General features: G+C 38.3%; 1 protein-coding gene and 1 long non-coding RNA gene across 4 annotated transcripts in view; one reads left to right on the top strand and one right to left on the bottom strand.

The window, feature by feature from the left end:
• Window positions 1-19,921, bottom strand: part of LOC134793001 (protein outspread) — a 388,052-nt gene that overhangs the window by 190,772 nt on the left and 177,359 nt on the right. The gene's annotated exons all lie outside the window — the stretch shown is intronic.
• Window positions 17,914-18,275, top strand: LOC134793277 (uncharacterized). Its single transcript, XR_010144529.1, has 2 exons — window positions 17,914-18,081; window positions 18,119-18,275. It is a non-coding gene; the product is annotated as an uncharacterized LOC134793277 (long non-coding RNA).

Below are 19,921 nucleotides of genomic sequence, written 5' to 3'. Positions count from 1 at the left end.
TTTTCTAACGAAGTGCCTAGATGCCAGGCCGAGGCTCGCCGAGGACTGGTAAGTCTGAGTATAGATTGTCCCCATAGATACCTATTTTTACTGTCACACTGCTGAGAAAAATATTTTATATACATACAAGTATGAGTGCCTTAATATAAACTCAATGTGCAATACCGCTATTATACCACTGACTTGAGATATGAAACTGCAAACCTTCCTACTTTCGTTTCGTCCAAATATAGTTTGTCTATGCTTCGTAAATTTTCCAGTGAAAACAGTTGCACCACGCCTTTCTATTTCTCTAAATCAAACAGCGCCTATTCTGACAATAACTGCAAATAAACTTACGCTTTTGGCGAGGTGTCTTACTAAATAGATTTTAGTCAACGCTTTGTCTTAGCGCCACTTGCACCATCCCACTAACCCGGAGTTAACCGGTTAAACCATGGTAACTCCAAGTTTAATCTGTTAACACCGGGTTAGTGGGATGGTACAAGTGGCCCATAGTGGTTCTGCGAGATGAAAACTTTAATTTAGGGCTGATCCCAAATCACATAAAAAAGAAACAATGTTTTTGATCAAGATCATCCAATATATGTATATGTATGAATAATAAATAAATAAACTCGATTTCGAGGTTGCTCACATATGTAGATACGAGTACCATATAAGCTGCAAAAGCGCATATCTACTTTATGAATGGAATTCATCGATAACGCGGGTGTGAACTTTTGCAGTATAGTAAAAGTTGTTCAATCGTTATTTAAAGGGATAACCTGAGAGTTAACCAGCCAAATGCAGTTCTAAATGAGCTTCGAAACGTTTTTGATCTCAGAATAGGTGTAGCTGTGTATTATGAATTGTTGTTGTTTAATAGGGTTGTCACGAGTTTTTCCGAATAAATCGGCTAAGTACTTGGTTCAGTAACGATATTAGTATTAGGCCGAATCATAAGGCGATCAAAGAAAAGTAAGCCGATTACTGTATGCTTCTATTTGCTTCTATAAATTACTTAAATACGAAATCCTTGACATACCTTCATAACTACGTGTTTGGTCCTCTTTTTCAATAATTGAATGATTCTATAAAAACCGGCCAAGTGCGAGTTGGACTAGCGCACGAAGGGTTCCGTACCATTACGCAAAAAACGGCACAAAATCACGTTTGTTGTATGGGAGCCCCACTTTAATATTTATTTTATTCTGTTTTTAGTATTTGTTGTTAAAGCGGCAACAAAAATACATCATCTGTGAAAATCTATCACGGTTCATGAGATACAGCCTGGTGACAGACAGACAGACGGACAGCGGAGTCTTAGTAATAGGGTCCCTTTGGGTACGGAACCCTTAAAAGTTGAATTATTTCATACTAGCGACCCGTCCCGGCTTTGCACGGGTTACACAAAACCTTAACAAATTATATAGAGAATCACTCTATTGATAGGTAAAAACCGCATGAAAATCCGTTCAGTAGTTTTTGAGTTTATCGCGAACATACACACAGACAGACGCCGCGGCGGACTTTGTTTTATAAAGTATATTATATAGTATAGGGTTAAACATCCCTATAAGGGCACACTTAGATATTGTACGGCACAAATGACCATATTATTATAATGATGTTAAATCAATGTATTTCTTCTCCTTCTTCTTCATATAACATTATCTTTTCGACATTTTTTCTTATGCTATTTTTTTATTTATGCTTGAATTGTGTATTTGTTTTGATCACATACCGACTGTATAATATTATTTTCATCATACGCAAAATTGAATGCGTGTCAACCCTAGCGTCTGTTGATTTATACCTGCGCGCGCGCGCATTCAGCGGCGCGGCGCGGTTAGGGCCGTCGCGGCGCGGGCGCTGATTTGCCACCGTAATACGACGCGAAACTCATCTCAGGGAGAACAATTAGATATCAAATACTGAAAAAAACCTACCTACCAAGACAAGTAACGAAAATAACACAGAATATTTTTTCATCGCACTAGCTCATAAAGCAATCAAAGATCCATAATAGTGCCTAATAGTTAGGGAGGCGAATAGGGGAATTTTCGGCAATACTCGAGCGTGGCAGTTTAAGATATGAGAGATACCTTAGACCTAATAGAACAACCTTGTAAAGTATTTAGCTCTATATGTAGTGACGCGCGCCTAGGATAGACGATCAGATTAGTAAAAAAAAATGGATAGTCTGAAATACTCGAGCGCCTCAGATTAAGATATTGGGGGTTGATTTTAGTGTTTAAAGACTAAATTTAACTAATCTGACGATAAGTCCTTGACGCCGCCGAGTTATAGGGTCGCGAACTTGTAAAAAAAAACGTTAATCCGGCATTCTCGAGCGCGATTTTTTTATTTTTTATTTTGAAGAATATAATCTAAAACTTACTAAAAATACAAAATCTGCCGGTTTCCGCATGACCGGAAGTGTGGAGGAGCCATTTCGTCTTCCTAAGAACGCGTTGCGGCATATAAGTCGCGAACGATACATTTTACAAAAAAAAAGTTTAAATAAACAAAAAAGGTAATTTTATTGTCATTCTTAAATTCCCCGTTTTATCAAGGAGAAAGAAAGGAAAAAAAAGAAACCAAAAAACCTTTTTCGGTCAGATTAAGAGAACCCACCAACATTTTTGTCAGATTAAAAAAATATGCTTTCAGGATACCGAGATAAACCTCCCCTATGAAAATCTGACGCGCTCGAGTATTTCAAAAAAACTTTTTTTTTTTGCATATTCAAAAATTCATCGTAACTTATCGTCACGCCGAAATCGTCAGTTTTTTTAAAGGAAGCTTCCTTGGGGCCTACTTAACACCCCTTCCGAAAATCTGACGCGCTCGAGTAAATTTTTTTTTTTTGCATTTTTGACTACTTTATATGCCTACCCCCACCACGCAAACCGGCAGATTAGTATACCGTTGTTATCAGAGGCACTCGGGGCATACGTAGTATGAATATCTGACGCGCTCGAGAATGCCCAAGTAACTGTTTTTTTTAACATTTTTGAAAAACCGTACACGCCAAACCCACCGCTAAAATGGTTTTTGCCATACAAGCTTTTCTTTTCGAAATTATTTTATCTTTCGATTTTGATAGGTCTCGACGGCGCCGTTGAATTACGCCATTTAGCTACCACGCCTCCCTAACTATAAGGGATTCCATCTGTCCAATTTCTTGGTTCCATGTCATTGCGTCTCACTCTCTCATTAAGCAAAATGTGAAATAAAATACACATGGGACAGGTCGAATACCACATACCACCCTAAGATATTTTTGTGCGCTTCATTTTGAAGATATTACTGTCAGTGACTGTCACAGTAATATCTTAATAGCCCAAAAATACGTTGACAAAAAATATAAGAACATTTTTTTACTTGCATCCTTTACAAATCATCATCTCCCTTGCGTTATGTTATCCCGGCTTTTTTCGGCTCATAGGAGCTTAAAACTACAATTATGTCACTAAAACAAAACGTAAAACAAAACGGTTTTATTCTTCAAATTACTCTCCTTTACTATTACACAAACGTAAACGTTTCTTAAAAGTATCAATGATATGCCGCAGCAAAAAAACCGGACAAGTGCGAGTCGGACTCGCCCACCGAGGGTTCCGTACAAATTTAATTTTTATAAGGTACCTATTTGTTATAGCGGCAACAAAAATACATCTGCGAAAATTTCAACTGTATAAGCTATCGCGGTTCATGAGATACAGCCTGGTGACAGACGGACAGTGGAGTCTTAGTAATAGGCTCCTATTTTTACCCTTTGGGTACGGCAGCCTAAAAATTGTCAAAGCATTTGTGTGTCAACACTTTCCCAGCAAAATAAACCAAGACCTACAAATAAAACCCGCCTGAAATGGCTATAAAACTGCCCTCCTAAGCTAAAAAGCCGTATTTGCATTCAGTTTTCATACAAATTGAATGCAAATACGGCTTTTTAGCTTAGGAGGGCAGAAAACGCCTCTTGTTCCTCCTAAAGCGCTAATTAGCATCTTTCGCCACTAGTGACCTAAACGGAAACACAATGGCCAATATAATGACTCTGGGGGCCGATTCGACTTGTTTTATTGACCATATGGCGGCTTTTGTGAAAGTTTCGAGAGTGAATAGACATCTTTTAGGTAAGCATGTTCCATCCTAGACTGCATCGGCACTTACCATCAGGTGAGATTGTGGTCAAATGTTTACCTTTTTCCAATAAAAAAAAAAAAAAAAAAGTGGCGCTCGATCTGTGAAATTTTGCTAGGTATGCGCAATGCTCATAAACGGCGTATGGCAAATTTTGTTATTAAGGTACAGTCGACGTCAACGATGTCGATGTCGATGGAAGCGCTGGTGGCCTAGCGGTAAGAGCGTGCGACTTGCAATCCGGAGGTCGCGGGTTCAAACCCCGGCTCGTACCAATGAGTTTTTCGGAACTTATGTACGAAATATCATTTGAATTTACCAGTCGCTTTTCGGTGAAGGAAAACATCGTGAGGAAACCGGACTAATCCCAATAAGCCTAGTTTCCCCTTTGGGTTGGAAGGTCAGATGGCAGTCGCTTTCGTAAAAACTAGTGCCTACGTCAAATCATGGGATTAGTTGTCAAGCGGACCCCAGGCTCTCATGAGCCGTGGCGAAATGCCGGGATAACGCGAGGAAGAAGAAGGAGGAGTCGACGTCAACGATGTGTTTATGTATTTCACCTTTACAAACGGGTAAGGTGCAAAAGTGTAAACAAATTTTTGACGTCGACTGTACTCGTATTGATCTGACTCTATAAGCGGTATTTCTTTTCGTAGCTGGAGTAGCTATCACATCAAATAATAGAATGTCAAAGTCAAAACAGAGATACTTAAAGAAAATATAACTACATGCATGACATGTCACGAGTTATTAGACACAGATGGAAACAAGTCCCATTCTCGAAAGGCACTCAAAGCAAGCACGTTATAAAATTCGACGTCCAATATTTTAATTGCTCACTTGGGAGCTAAGTAAGAATTGTCAATGCATGCGCCTAAATGCGACCCCGAAAAAGTATTGACATGAAGTGTTTATGAATTATGAACGAAACGGTTTCCCGCTTAAAGCGCGTTTGTGGTGTGATCCCTTTAGAATCTTCTTAAGCGGGTATCACTGTACGTGTATGTACATTGTACAGATATAGGAAACTCAAATGAGTTTGCATATTAAATAGCTAGACGTCACCTAAGGGCGTTCGGAAATATCTTGCACTCAAGGTTCGACGCCCGTGTCACAGTAAAACTATTTATGTACAGTATTAAGCTAAACTATTTATTGTGGAATGAACTGTCGCCCGCGCAATCCCCAGGCTGATACGACCTACAAACGTTCATTAAAAAAAATAGTTTATGTCCTCTGTTTACTAATAGAAATCATGTACTTACACATATCCATTTCAATTTCATATATGACCAAAGTATCTACGGAATGTCCGTTCATTCCGTAGATGCTACTTCATACATACTACTTAAACCGCTAAAATAATTTAGTTGACATTTGGTATGGAACCAATTTGAGGTTCGGGGAAGAGCATATATGGTAATTTTTATCGATCATCATAATCATTCCACGGAGACGTAGTCGCGGGCAGAAGCTAGGGCTTAATAATTAATCGTGTAGTTTCTACTAAAAAAACCGAAAATCGAAATTTCGTAATTTGCCTCTATTCAAATTTGCAAGAGCGAATAGAGGCAAATAAAGAAAATTATTTTTTCGATTTTCGCGGTAGGCTCTCTGCCATCTGCGCGCAAACTTACCACAGACAAGATACTGTCTCTCACAACTGCGACCTGCGCCCACGCAAACCTACGCGCCGATTAAACCAGTGAATGAATGGGTTATGGTAAATCGCGAACTGGGTCAGTATCGGAACAGATTCACAATACATGCGTTACCCACGCCTGATTGTTCATTAATACGTAAATTCACTGTTTGGATCCTTACTAATATTATACTCGTAGCCTGCGAAAGTAACTATGTATATATGTCTGTCTGTTACCTCTTCACGTTAAAATTTGGGATGGAGATAGTTTGAGACCCGGATCATCATCATCATTCCACGCAGTCACACAGACGAAGCTTTTTTTTTTTACTGGTATTCACTTCGTCACTGATTTTGTAACCAATGGAATCAACTTTGCTAATCTATTTGCCAGAAGAAAGAATAACACTAGCTGGCAACATACTCGCGGTATTTAAAAAGGTATCGTTCGGAATTCAAAATCGAATTTCAAACAAAGAACGCGCGTGAATTCCCGCCACGCACGCGCGACATTCAATTGTCTAATTATGAAAAGAAAGCGATACTTGACACCGCTGCAATTGAATTTAAACCCTACGCTGTCTAGATAGAGTTGAGTTTGAGTTGTAGACTGTTTGCCCTCAGGAGGAGCGTGATGTACACCAGTAATGTTGGGCCCGTGCGATTAGATTATCGCCAATAAGTATTTAGCGAAAGTGGATGTCGACGAGAGCGAATTCGATGGACGGAACTGTCGATCGCTCGCTCCAGGCGGTGTCATTCCGATCGCTCGGGTCGCTGAGTCGTCTTCGAGCCAACCAGTACAAGAGCACTTATGCTTTCATACATTGCTAAGGATCTTAAGGTCACGTTACTTCGGTTCCAGAAAATTATACATTGAGAACTACAGGAAACACAGCCATGTCATGCATGAGCGTAGGTGAGTATATCTTTACTGACCTTGAGATCTGTAGAAACTATACGCGAACGCAGATCTCAATATATTAGTCATCAAGGGATAGCTAACGTGAGTTAATATTAGCCCAGGGAGCCCAGGGTGTCGTGGGAAGACGTAAATATGTCGGCTGATCAAAGATAGTTTACTAAGAATGCGGACTTGCAAGTAAGATGCAAAATTGCAACAGTTAGCTGAAAGATTATCTACGCGTGTTATGATGCATGTTTAGTCTACAATTAGGTTCTGGCGACAACTTAAAAGTCACGAAAAAATCTGCTTCCATACAATTTTTATTTTTATTAGTTTTGTGAATCTTGGCATGAACATTTATGGTTTAAGAACTTTATTCTCAAAAAGAATTTAAAAATTCGCTTACTTGAGAATACTATTTTTACAATATATCTTAGGACTAACGTGCAGACAATGTAAAATAAATAAGTAATCATTAAGTACAAAACATTAGTTTGGTTACAAAGTGGGTAGAAATACGTTACTAACCGGCTTTACGTAACATATATGTGTGGTACTAGGTTTCGTTGCTAAAAACAGTTATTCAAAGAAAATAGAGCAAGTAGAAACTTTGTATTTAAAACTTCTAACTTACATCCTTTTGTCCAGCCTTCTCTCCTAGACAGAAAGCTAATAGTCCCCTCCGCTAGTCATGTGCGTTATGAGGACGAGCTTTGAACCGGATGGCCGGGTTGCACACAGATAAAAAAATGGCTACTGAATTTGACACAACAATAGGTATCATTAACCAAACCAAAAAGAGAACGCCAGCTACATCGTAAACGCACCCTCATTAAGAGTGACCTTAACTAAACGAGAAAGATTTAAAATAAGAACACATTTCAACGGCTTACGTGACTTACTTTACGAAGTAAAGGATCAAAGAGTAGCTTAAGTTGAAGTGGGTTCAGTTCAGAGTAAGGTAAAACAAAAAAACCGGTCAAGTGCGAGTCGGACTCGCGTTCCAAGGGTTCCGTACATTTCCTAATTTTTAACAATGTAAATCCGACTCCTAGACTGCACATTTCTAATAGGTTTTCCTGTCATCTATAGGTAAATAACTGTATTGTGTATTTTTTCAAAATTTTAGGCCCAGTAGTTTCGGAGATAAAGGGGGGGGGGGGAATGGTCGGACAGACAGACAGATAGACGCACGAGTGATCCTATAAGGGTTCCGTTTTTTCCTTTTGAGGTACGGAACCCTAAAAATAGTTTTAAAATACTCGCGTCAGGCGCCTATAAATCCCCACAACTCCATACATTTTTAAAGACAGCATGTGCCACCTCAATTAAACATCGATTTTAATTAAGATTAGCGTCTAACGTATATACTTAAAAACGTTGACCTTGATAAACAAAACCCCAAAAAGGACTTGGAGCTTTAAGACACACTCATTAGTTACGATAACACCTACCAATTAAGATTAAGGTTCCTTTAAGACTATATTTAAGACAGTTTTGCACCTGACCGGAGTGCGAAATTTTGGTGCAAATGCTACCGCGAATTTAAATTAAAGATCTCCATGCATTTCTGTCTTGCAGTATTAGATTAGAGTGATAGAGATGAGGATACATCATTTATATTTTTAAGTTTATCTTAAGGAGATTAAATATGCCAATGAAATTACATGTTTACCATGAATCTATTTATTCTTTTACTCATACAATCTTCTCAGACTAATTAAGGACATTTTCTAATGTAGATGAAGTAAAAAAAAACAATAGAATGATGAAATATCACAAAGTTACAATTATTATAACTTTAAATCGAGACCTTTAAGATTTGGTGCCCGAGCTGATTTGAATAGGTGTGAAAACAATCAATGGAATTGTTTGTAACATGTATTTAAATGTCAAATTCCGTTCATAACAATGTAAGACATAGGAAGTGCATTCAATGTAAAAACAAACAATGCACGTTACACAAACGAATGTGAAACAAATCTAGGCGGTAATGACATTTCTGATGAAAATAATTAAAGTTCTTTTGTTAAACGACCTTAAGTTAAAAAAAGTGATTAGCAATAGACGTGAGAAAACGGTACAATACCAATTGAACGGGAAACTGAGACACCAAGGTTTGATCCCAGTCAAGATTTTTGTGTTACTGTCTCTGTACGTTTACTTCGCATACAAATATTCTTGATTATGCTCTAAACGTTGTGTGTCCTACGATACATGTTGTGTGTGTCCTACGATACATGTTGTGTGTGTCCTACGATACATGTTGTGTGTGTCCTACTATACACAACGTGACAAGAAGCTGAGTGAGGACCTTTTGGCACAAATATTTATGTGATTGAATTTTAGTTTTGTGTTATTATTTGTGCTAATAAACATTTCTTATTCTTAAACAAGTACAAAAAATCATAAAAAATGTAAAACAACAGGCGGTCGCATCTCGCGTTATCAAGCTTGTAACTCGTGAAACTTTTGGACGGCAATTTTATACCAAGAGATCTAAAAATACTTATACTAAATTTAGTACACGATTTTGGGGATTCAATCAAATACAATAAAATTATATCAATGTAGCTTTAAAACTCGTTTCCTTGCGAAAGACAACACTGAACATAATAATATGTAAGACAATAATTTTATTATCAAAACCCGTTTTCGAATTTAAAACCAAACAAGAACTCGTCAACTGCAAACAGATGTTCGAAATTCAAATTTAAGATGCAGACTTCCCTCACCTTGGCGGTGGCTGCCAATTTAGGAGCTAAAACAAATAACCAATCAGAGCTCTAATACAACCTGTCACAGACTTTAACTGGAGCAAGGTAAGGCGTTAATTATAGATCCATATTGATTCGTGATTTACCATCATCTATCTGCAACTATCGTAAACTTTAAGCAGAAGGAATAAAGCTCAGTTTAGTTTTAACAAACGATAAAGATATTTTGGCAAGCTGCGCGTGGGACACTAAGGTTGTACATACTGCAATTCATATTGATAGATTCGAATTCTGAGAAGTAAAAAATATTAATGAATACGCCCTGAATAACTTTTCATAATCAAATGCAATGTACAATTATGGCGGTCCTAAATTGTACTTTACGAATTCATTACGACATACATATCCACCAGATTTTTTCTCGAGACCCAAATAAAATGATAAGTGGAAATCAAAGGTGGTTATTAAATACAGAAAAGAGACCATTAATACGATAAGGCTAAATCGCGCAGCTGCAAATCAACAATCGAATAAGCATTTGTACTCGTAATAACAGCTTTTGAACGTTTGCCAAAAATCGATTCTTAGGCGTTTTTTTGCGATTGCTCGATAATGAATACAATCGGCCTCATGTAAATTGCTCAGAGGATTTATTCGAATTGAAAAACGTCTTTGTGTTTGAGGCGTTCTTACGCGTATTTGTAATGAGGGATCTTTATTTTCGAATTTGAATGAGATTCCAAGCATAATTCTTTGAAATTGGAACGGAGAGATAATGGTGTTTTTTAGAATAGTTTCTTTATGATTCCTACCGGACAAATACCTCTTCGATAGAATTCCATAAACGCTTACTAATATAAATTACTAATTAAATAAGTGCCAACACACATTAAAAACTTAATTTATATCATTTCTTCTTATGTTTGCCGAGTTTTATTTAGAATAAAAAAGAAAACATTGATTCCGATATCGATCGATATCTTGTGATCTTAATTTATACTTGATGCTATAGGTATATATGTATGTAAATTAGTCGCTCGTCTGAATTTTGTCGCACGATAAAAATAACGTAAATTTATTGCTATCAATATTTTGTCTATACGGAAAAGGTATGAAACTTAGATGAATAATTCTCATTTTTATCAAAATTGGTACACAACTGTACAAAAAAGTTTCTTTTTAAGAAAAAGTGTTTTAAATTTATTTAATAACATTTGGACATACAATCTTTGCATCGGCGACGTGAAGAGGTTATAATAGATAGAAGACAGACAGAATTACTTTCACATTTTTACAACTTAACAACAAAACACTGAAACTTATAAATAAATATATTATAATATTAATAGGTATTACATTCTAACTATTTAGGTAATGCCGATCCGCGTTATCACCACATTTCTCCCCAAATCATCCAAAAGCCAATCCTGATCAATAATTCACTCACACCCACACCCATCGTAATTTCGCACCCATTAATTTCAAACAAACCTCATTACGAACTGACAAATCGTCCGTACATTCTCAATTGGCTGTAACCTTACCAGCGCAATTAGTGCAAATTGAGTGCAATTCGTCTAATTAGTGCGCTGCGCTGCGCTCGCGCACTCGCGCAGCCTTGCGCTTGCGTTCGTGGCGCATCGCTGCAGGTATATTTCAAATAGACTAATGTTGTTTATCTTACAGACGATTTATCCTTATAGTACTGGTTATTGGTTAATATATATTAATTAAGCCCTGATTGACTAGCGTGGATTTAGCATTTACTTAGTATGGATTTCCGCTAAGTAACGCCTCATATATTAGTTTAATTAATGTATATTCGAGTTGTATTAAGATATTTTAAGATTAATATATCCACCGTTTTGACGTGACACTTGGAATTTTTTAGAAGTACTTACTTACTACGGTGACGCAACGACCCAAAGTGAGCCCTGCCCTCCGACACCAGATCACGCCATGCCTCTAGGTCTTGTGATAGCTCTCGCCAGTCGCCATGGCTGAGGTTGAGCAGGTCTTGAGCTACTACGTAGTTCCCGTCGGCTGCGTTCGCTTTCAACGTTACCACAGGACGCGCACGAATGAGTGTAGACCGAGCGCGGTCTACACAACTTTGACACCCACCCGCTATCATAAGTTACCCGTGAACAAGATGCATGTAACTGCGTCGAAATATCGGGAGCTCGAAAACAATACAAAAGGTAATGACGGTTCATATCCCGGTCGATATAAGTCTAGTGAAACACCGTGAATCATTCAAAACTCTCACTTCAATATCACATTGAAGCTCAAATTTCTAAAACGCAGCAAATAAATTCACTCCACAACCTCACGCATCATAAATACTCGTACTCGACTATCAGATACTCGCACAAATGAGTCTAGTACCTGTTCCCTAAATATCAATTGCATACAATCTAAGCAAGTAGGTCGACATTGCAGGCTTAGTAATAAATCGTTGAACTAAACAAATATCCAGCGAGACTCGCTCGGAACAAAACGTCGCAAGTCTCAACATATTTCCATAAATAACAGCTCTTTTGAATTAACGAGGGAACTTTAGTTACTACCCAAAAGGCGTAAGTATCTTTGAAGCTGCTGTGAGATACGACTATTTGTAGTTAGGTTGTTAGAACAGTTAGGACTTGGTAACAGTTGTTTCCACGTTTCGTGTTTTCGAAGAGAAACGCTTATGAAATTATGAGCATCGCTGTTGGTTTATTGCTAAGCGAGAATAGGCGGTTATGGTACGAGCGGGAGCGGAAGCGATTACTGAAATAAATCTGTGTGATGCATATAATTTTCTAATCGCATCTTTTTATCGAAAAAACGGGACACGTTAGTGGTCATTAGGTTACTCAATTTTGCCTGAAATCAAATTTACTTTTCCCAAACAAAACATAATTTCATTACTCTAGCACAGCATATACATATTTTTAATCACGAATAGTCTCGTTCGCATTAAACTAGATATAAAAATGCATGTTTATCTTTTCTTTATAATATAAGTATACTTTGTGTCTTTCTATCACTCTTCCATATCAATGCGACATTGACAGTTGCGTACCATTCGCTACGGAGCATAAAGCCTAACGATATCGGCCTGTCAGTTAGAACATAAATTTGACAGTTCCGAACAACTGACCGGCCAATATCGTCCGGCGGACTGTTAGTCAGTGGTCGGCTTAAACGATTGGCATGTTGTCTACGCAACTAGATAGGAGTACGGTCTCGAGGCAGTTGTTATAGTCTTTCAATCCGCTTCTCGCGCCCGCTCCCGCGTCGCCCATCACCCAAACCAACCCGCACTGTCTACATTTAATTAATTTCATTAAATTTATTGAAACTAGCGTCGCCCGCGGCCCCGGCCGTGATTGCTTACGTTCAGGAAGTGGAACTCGTTACCTGAAAAGAGAGAAATATGTAATTAGTTTTTAGTTAAAACTACATAATATATTAAGTACTCATGTTCAGTGATCGTACATTTTCCAGCATTTTTGGTTCATCAGAGTGGTGTTAACGGAATTGGAATAGATAATTTCAACTGAAATGGTAAATTAAGGTTAATATTAACGTAATTAATTAATGCTAATTAATCATTAGGGTTGAAATTATTTATACCAATTCCGTTAACATCACTCCGCTGCACCAAATCGATTCGCGTGGTGTGAACGGAATTGGTATAGATAATTTCAACTGAAATGGTAAATTAAGGTTAATATCAACGTAATAAACGCTAATTAATCATTAGGGTTGAAATTATTTATACCAATTCCGTTAACAACACTTCGTGCACCAAAAACGCTGGAAAATGTACGATCACTGCTCATGTTTCACAAATAAAACCCTTGTTAAAATTTAAGTTTCAAATTAGAACAGTGTCAGTCACTGTTGACACTATTATAGATTTCTCTCAGTCCTCGATTTACTTCGCTATAAAGCATGCTACACATTAAAGGACAATGAGTAATTTTGGTCCATATCCTCAATACTTATGAAACCTATGCCAAATGATAGCTTCAATGCTATCATTTATTTCATACTATGACAGTTAAGTCGAAGTCGCGGGCCAACATGGTCTTTTTTATATAAATAGAACCCAGTACGGCAACGGTTTCACCATAGTATGTTTTATTATAATAGGAAGAAAACGACACGTTATGCATTTTATTACCATTGTATTTATATTAATCAAAAAATAACATAGGTATTATATAGGTATCTACCTACCTACAATATTAAATATCTATCTATCGTCTAGATGAAGTACCGGTGGATTAAAACCCACTAGGTAGGTAGGTAGGTAGATACCTATATAATACCTATGTTATTTTTTGATTAATATAAATACAATGGTAATAAAATGCATAACGTGTCGTTTTCTTCCTATTATAATAAAACATACTATGGTGAAACCGTTGCCGTACTGGGTTCTATTTATATAAAAAAGACCATGTTGGCCCGCGACTTCGACTTAACTGTCATAGTATGAAATAAATGATAGCATTGAAGCTATCATTTGGCATAGGTTTCATAAGTATTGAGGATATGGACCAGACTCCATACTAAAGTGCCCATGGTCCTTTACTGTAATTGTAATTCGGAATCTTGTATAAAAGAGCGGATTCCTCCTAAAATGTACAAGTTATTAATTTAAAATGAGGAATCGACACCAATGCATGTTATATTACTACACCTTATAAAACAAAGTCCCCCGCCGCATCTGTCTTTTTGTGTGTATGTATGTATGTTCGCGATAAACTCAAAAACTACCTACTGAACGAAATTTCACGCGGTTTTCACCTATCAATAGAGTGGAGGAAGGTTTACATGTATATTTTATTAAGGTTTTGTGAAACCTGTGCGAAGCCGGGTCCCTAGTAAATAAATAATTTTGAATTTTTTGGATCAAACGACCTTGTGATTCTGAGAAGCAATAACAATAACATAAAAATTTAGTTTTCAACTTTAAATAAAATTGCCCCCTATCAGACGGGTTGAATCTTCTATCCCAGTCATACAACCTTAATAAGACCAGGACAGATATGTCCACAACTTAACACACGACACTTTCACTTTTCTAGGCAAGAATGCATTTCACCCGCTCATTAGTGAGTCTCGCTTGCACACTAGCATTTCCCATAAGTGGGAACGGGAAAGCTGCAGTCGATCGGAGTTATGAGTTACGAGTTAAGGGGTTTGGATGTCAAGAGTAAGGCGTGGTGCAGACTGGTGAATGCTTCCCTTCATAAAAAAAAGTTTTTTCACTACACCAGCTCGTAAAAGCTCTCTTTGTTCAAAAACTGATGAGAAAGTTGCATTTTATCCACATGAGTGGCAAAGTAATTTTAAGCAAATTTTGAGTTGATTCCTCATTTTGGATGGTAGAAGTGACTTTTATCATTTATGTAATGTAACGATTTTGAATAATACATATTCAACAACGTTCATTTGTATTTGATTTGGAGTTTTTTACAATTACTATTTTCAGTAATGGTGAAATTGTGTTTCAGTCGGTAGCAAAGTTTATTTAACTCTCGTGCCTTGAAACCCTCGTAACGCTCAAGATGCCAATAAAGTATAAACTACAAGTTAATTTCAGGTCAATCCACATTTAAGTGGATTTCGGGGTTGGTCCCATAGTAAAAGTTGCTCAGTATAATCCCAAAACCTCCCTAGCAACGGGAATGCAGTTAATTTTTAGCCACCCTGTATATCATTCGAGTACGCAAAGATATATCACTATTACTATCTCTCGTACCACGCCTTCCATTGTTTTCCAAACTACCTATGACCGATCACATGTCAGCTCGACAAATCAAGATCGATACTGATACATTCCAAATTCGATCATCTTCCATCCCTCTCACTCTCCCACAAACAATATAGCCGTCACTTGCGCGCACGCACAATCATTACTCTTATTATTTTAGTAAGCAGATAAAGAAAATGCGTTTTGACACCTAATGTATTAACTAAATGAATAAGGTGATATATTTCGCACGAATTTACATATATTTACATGTGTATGTCGTGTTCGGAACGATATAATAAAGCATTTGTCATTTTTGAGGTCGGAGCTGTCAAGTTAAATTTCGTTTATCGCGTGACAAGATTGAGGAATGGTGGGGATTTTTTTGAGAAATAACCGTCTAGGTAATGTAATTTTTTGGGTGATGTCCGGACTTTTGTCATGATATTCCATTTTTAGGGTTCCGTAGCAAAAAGGTACAAAAGGAACCCTTATGGTGCGACTCTGTCCGTCCGTCTGTCTGTCACTTCGCTAAATATCTCGAGAACAACATAAGCTATCGATTTGAAATTTGGAATAGTTATGAACAGCACTAACCCAAACACATTGTAAGTGTATTTTTTTTTATTAGTTATGGAAAATGCCCGATATAAAGAGGGGCAAAATTTCAAAGTCTTTACTAGGTCGAGTGGGATATCATTTGAAAGAGCTCGAATTGGCCATTAAAAAACAATTTTTCAAATGGCAACCCTACAGATTTTTCTTAATGTGAACATGATTCGCTGTCAAACATCGGTTTTGTTAGCCGGGCGGGAATTCTGTACCTACGTGGAAGTATTTACCTATGGCCCCGTGCATGAACTATAGGGGGCAGCATAGGAGCCGTCAGATTTTTGGCGCGAGGCGTAAATGTGTCGTTTATGCTTCCGTTGTAGCCCACAAGATGGCAGAACCTACTATGCCCAAGGAAACGTACCGTTGAGAACGGTAGATGGTAGCACTTGCTTCGGCAATGCTACATGTGCACATATGTTTCCGACTCAGGCCACAAGATGGCAGACCCTCCAACGCGCACGGTTCCTATTCTGTGACGATAATACGCGGTTGAAGCAACGCTACTTGATCCGTTGCGTAGTGTTTTGCAACTGGTGTCGAAAGATCCATTCACTGGGTATGTTCGAACACAGATTCCAGTGAACAGGTGATCGGTACCGTGATAACACAGGTCGTTAACGTGTAATAGAGGGTCAGATTGTCATCAAAAATATTTTTTTGACACTGAGGAATGTAAGAATCATTTCAAAATACAAAATTCAATCGATATTAAACTTTCGCGAGACATATTAAAAAAAAAATATATAAGTATATAAAAATTCAAGTGAGTGAAACCGTTGTCGTATAAACATTATACACAATTCAATTGAATTTTTATCATTTTCCATGATTTTTCTTCTTCAACCTAGCGTTTTCCCGGCCTAGCGCCGGGGTCCGCTTTCCTACTCAACCTTCTCCACTTTGTCCGGTCTTCGGTATCCTGAGGTGTGAGATTGTTCTCTTCCATATCCGCTTTCACGACGTCCAGCCAGCTCTCCATTTTTTTTTAGTTTCCATAATGTTTACTTAAAATAAATTGAAAACGGGAGGTAGTTTGACTCCTGTAGGCCTACCGCGACTACCGTAAACATCGACTATCAATAATTTGTTATTTGCCTCTCTATCGCACGAATAATGCGAAGGAAATTGACAGTAATATCGCCAGAGGTGACACTGTTTGCCGCATTTCTGCCGCGATTATAACGTTCAACCTTCACTCATTTTTACAATAAAATTGACAGTGACAACGCGCAACAGTACTGCATCGACAGTGACGCTGCTGCGTCGCCATAAGTGAGTGAACGTTAATTTACATAGGTTTTGGAATACAAAATACCTTACTAAAATGCATGCAGTTTGCATAAAATGTACCTGTCATCATTGACTATATCGTGTGATAAGTTTAAATAGATTACACAAAAAGCTACAAATAATGATGTCGGCGGCAATGTGTAATGTAATATCCGTGTAACCAATGTAGACACACCCGCGATAATAGCACGTTCACACACCTAGCCTCACTAGCCTGACATTTGCCGTAAACGCAGCACTGGCTTCATTGCGCACACGCTCGCAAATTCAAAACAAAAGAACCAGCCCAACGTGGCCTCGAAGCGCTGGACATCTAATGACAAAATCGGAAAATTTATGTCCATCTCTATCGCACTATTGGAGTGACGGGATGCAGGTCCAATTATAGAATTTGTAGACAAAGATATTCGCGGTAACCCCTCTATAGTTTACGGCACGCGTCCTGAGTGCGAGATCGGACGGATCGTAGCAAACGGATGAGTCTGGTCTCTGGGATTTGTCCACAGTTCCGCATCATACCATTGTTTAGGAGGCAAACGAGCAGATTCGCCAGATGGTAGGCAATTTCCGTCGCCCATGGACACCTGCTGTTGCAAGTGCGATGACTGCCTTAGATGGGAGTAGGCTCTTTCCTTGAAGCATTGAAAGTTCGGTCCTGAAATACCGCAGAAGGCCGTTATAAAATCAGCTGAGCGAGACAGGAAGTTTCTTAAGAAACGCACAATTGAGGACTGCCAAGAAGTTGAAAATGTTGTCGCGTAGAGCGATGGAGGAAAAAAGCGGCAGGGATTAATCCGAACAATCCCTCAAAGCAAATTTTGCAATATCTAATACCTTTAAACGAGCAATTCTTGTTAATCATAACTAACTATTTTGGCTCAGCGATCCAAAGAGAATCTTGGCCTCCGAAACGAGAGCGTGCCACCTGTCCCGATCCTGCGCAACTTCCTGCCAGTTACTGACGCGAAGCTGAAGCAGATCCGCCGCCACACTATCTTCCCAGCGATACCTGGGCCGACCCACCGGACGGGTACCAGTCGGTCGTCCCAAGAACGCCCTCTTGACAGCCCGATCCTCTCCCATTCTGAGTAGGTGACCGAACCAGCGAAGTCTGTGCGCTTTCGTTTCGCCGACGATATTGGGTTCGGCCACTAACTCCTCGATCTCGGCATTTTTCCGGATCCTCCAGGTGCCGTCATCTCTCTGAATAGGTCCCAGGATCTTGCGAAAAACTTTTCTCTCTGCTACCAGGAGCTGACTTTTATCTTTTAGTGTGAGGCCTGGGCCTCACAGCCATACATTAGTATAGGCCGTATAACGGTTTTATATATCCGTAACTTTGTATGTTTGCTGAGAAGCCCGGACACCAACACTTGTTAATCATATAAAATAGGAATGTATTAGGCTTGTATTTTAGCTATCGGAATACCCCTGAAATGAAGGCAGAAGCGCAGGTTATGTAACCAGGTAATAGCGGAGAAAATGGCGCGTTCTGGAAACATGGCTGACATTTAAAGCCCGTAAAGGCGGAGACATTATTAGTTTACCGATTCGATAATCTTAATATTTATTATGTCATAGAGAAACAAATAATCTTAGGATGCTCGCTCCGTATACAGATAAAAACATTCGTTTTAAGAGAGCTTTGCGAAAACGTTTTTATGTTAAGATAAGATTATTCAGTCTCTTCTTCTTCTCTTCTTCCTCGCATTATCCCGGCATTGTGCCACGGCTCATGGGAGCCTGGGGTACGCTTGGCAACTAATCCCGAGAATTGGCGTAGGCACTAGTTTTTAGTTTACGGAAGCGACTGCCATCTGACCTTCCAACCCAACTAGACCTTATTGGGATTAGTCCGGTTTCCTCACGATGGATAGCGCGAGCAAGATGATACATATGATTCTGTGATAACTAGTTAAATCTATTCGCAAATCGCAGCGCACGCGCATGACAGCAAAGCAGCTAAGCCACAGTAGCCGCGGAATTGAATCAAACGTTTCACGACGACCTGACCTTTCCCGTCGCAATCTCACTTTCCAATAAACGGGAAATAATAACAGAGGGCCCGGGCTTTCTTCACGACCTAGTGGGTACTGGGTGCTGGGCAGGCGATAAATCAGGAAGACGAGTCTTTGCGTAATAAATTATGTTTGAGCGGTTTTGTAGGTACCCGTGAGAGGTAGGGTTCTAGGGTTGTGATTATTTTCTATTTGGAAGAAACATCTGTTGCTTTAATAGTCCTTTTTAGGGTTCCGTACTAAGACTAGGATAAACTAATCGATAATTGGCCCTATAAAATAGTGTCATTATCTAGCTTTAAATAAGGTTGAAAGTGCCAATCATTTATTTATTTATTTAAAATTTATTGCACAGTAAAAATTGTACAAAAGGCGAACTTAATGCCAGAAGGCATTCTCTACCAGTTAACCCTCGGGCCAAACAGAGAACAAGTCGTAATAGGTGCAAGAAAAATTAAAAGTACGAAAAATTTAATATTAAGCATAAATTTTATCTTGAACAACATACTGCTATAATATACTTACTTATACATACATAAAATACTAATATACATATGTGTACATATAATACAATATATATATATATATATATATATACCATTGGTAGTGACATTAGTATAATTGACTCTATACAGTACTGACAGATGCTGACTTTACACTTGATCAAAGTTCTTGCGTTTTGTCATTTAAAAGTGATATCAAATAGCTGTTGTTAAGTATTCTTTCTATAAAAAAGCTATAAATAAAATACACGAAATGACTCAAAAAGGCACATTTCTCCATCCTTACACAACAATGAATAACAAAACAAACACAACATTAAGTACACAAAAAAGCAATTAGAAGCAACAA

The sequence above is a fragment of the Cydia splendana genome, chromosome 8, assembly GCF_910591565.1.
Source record: "Cydia splendana chromosome 8, ilCydSple1.2, whole genome shotgun sequence".
Classification (NCBI taxonomy): Eukaryota; Metazoa; Arthropoda; class Insecta; order Lepidoptera; family Tortricidae; genus Cydia; species Cydia splendana.
Note: the sequence above shows the minus strand (reverse complement) of the source record. Positions and strands in the feature narration are given on the sequence as shown.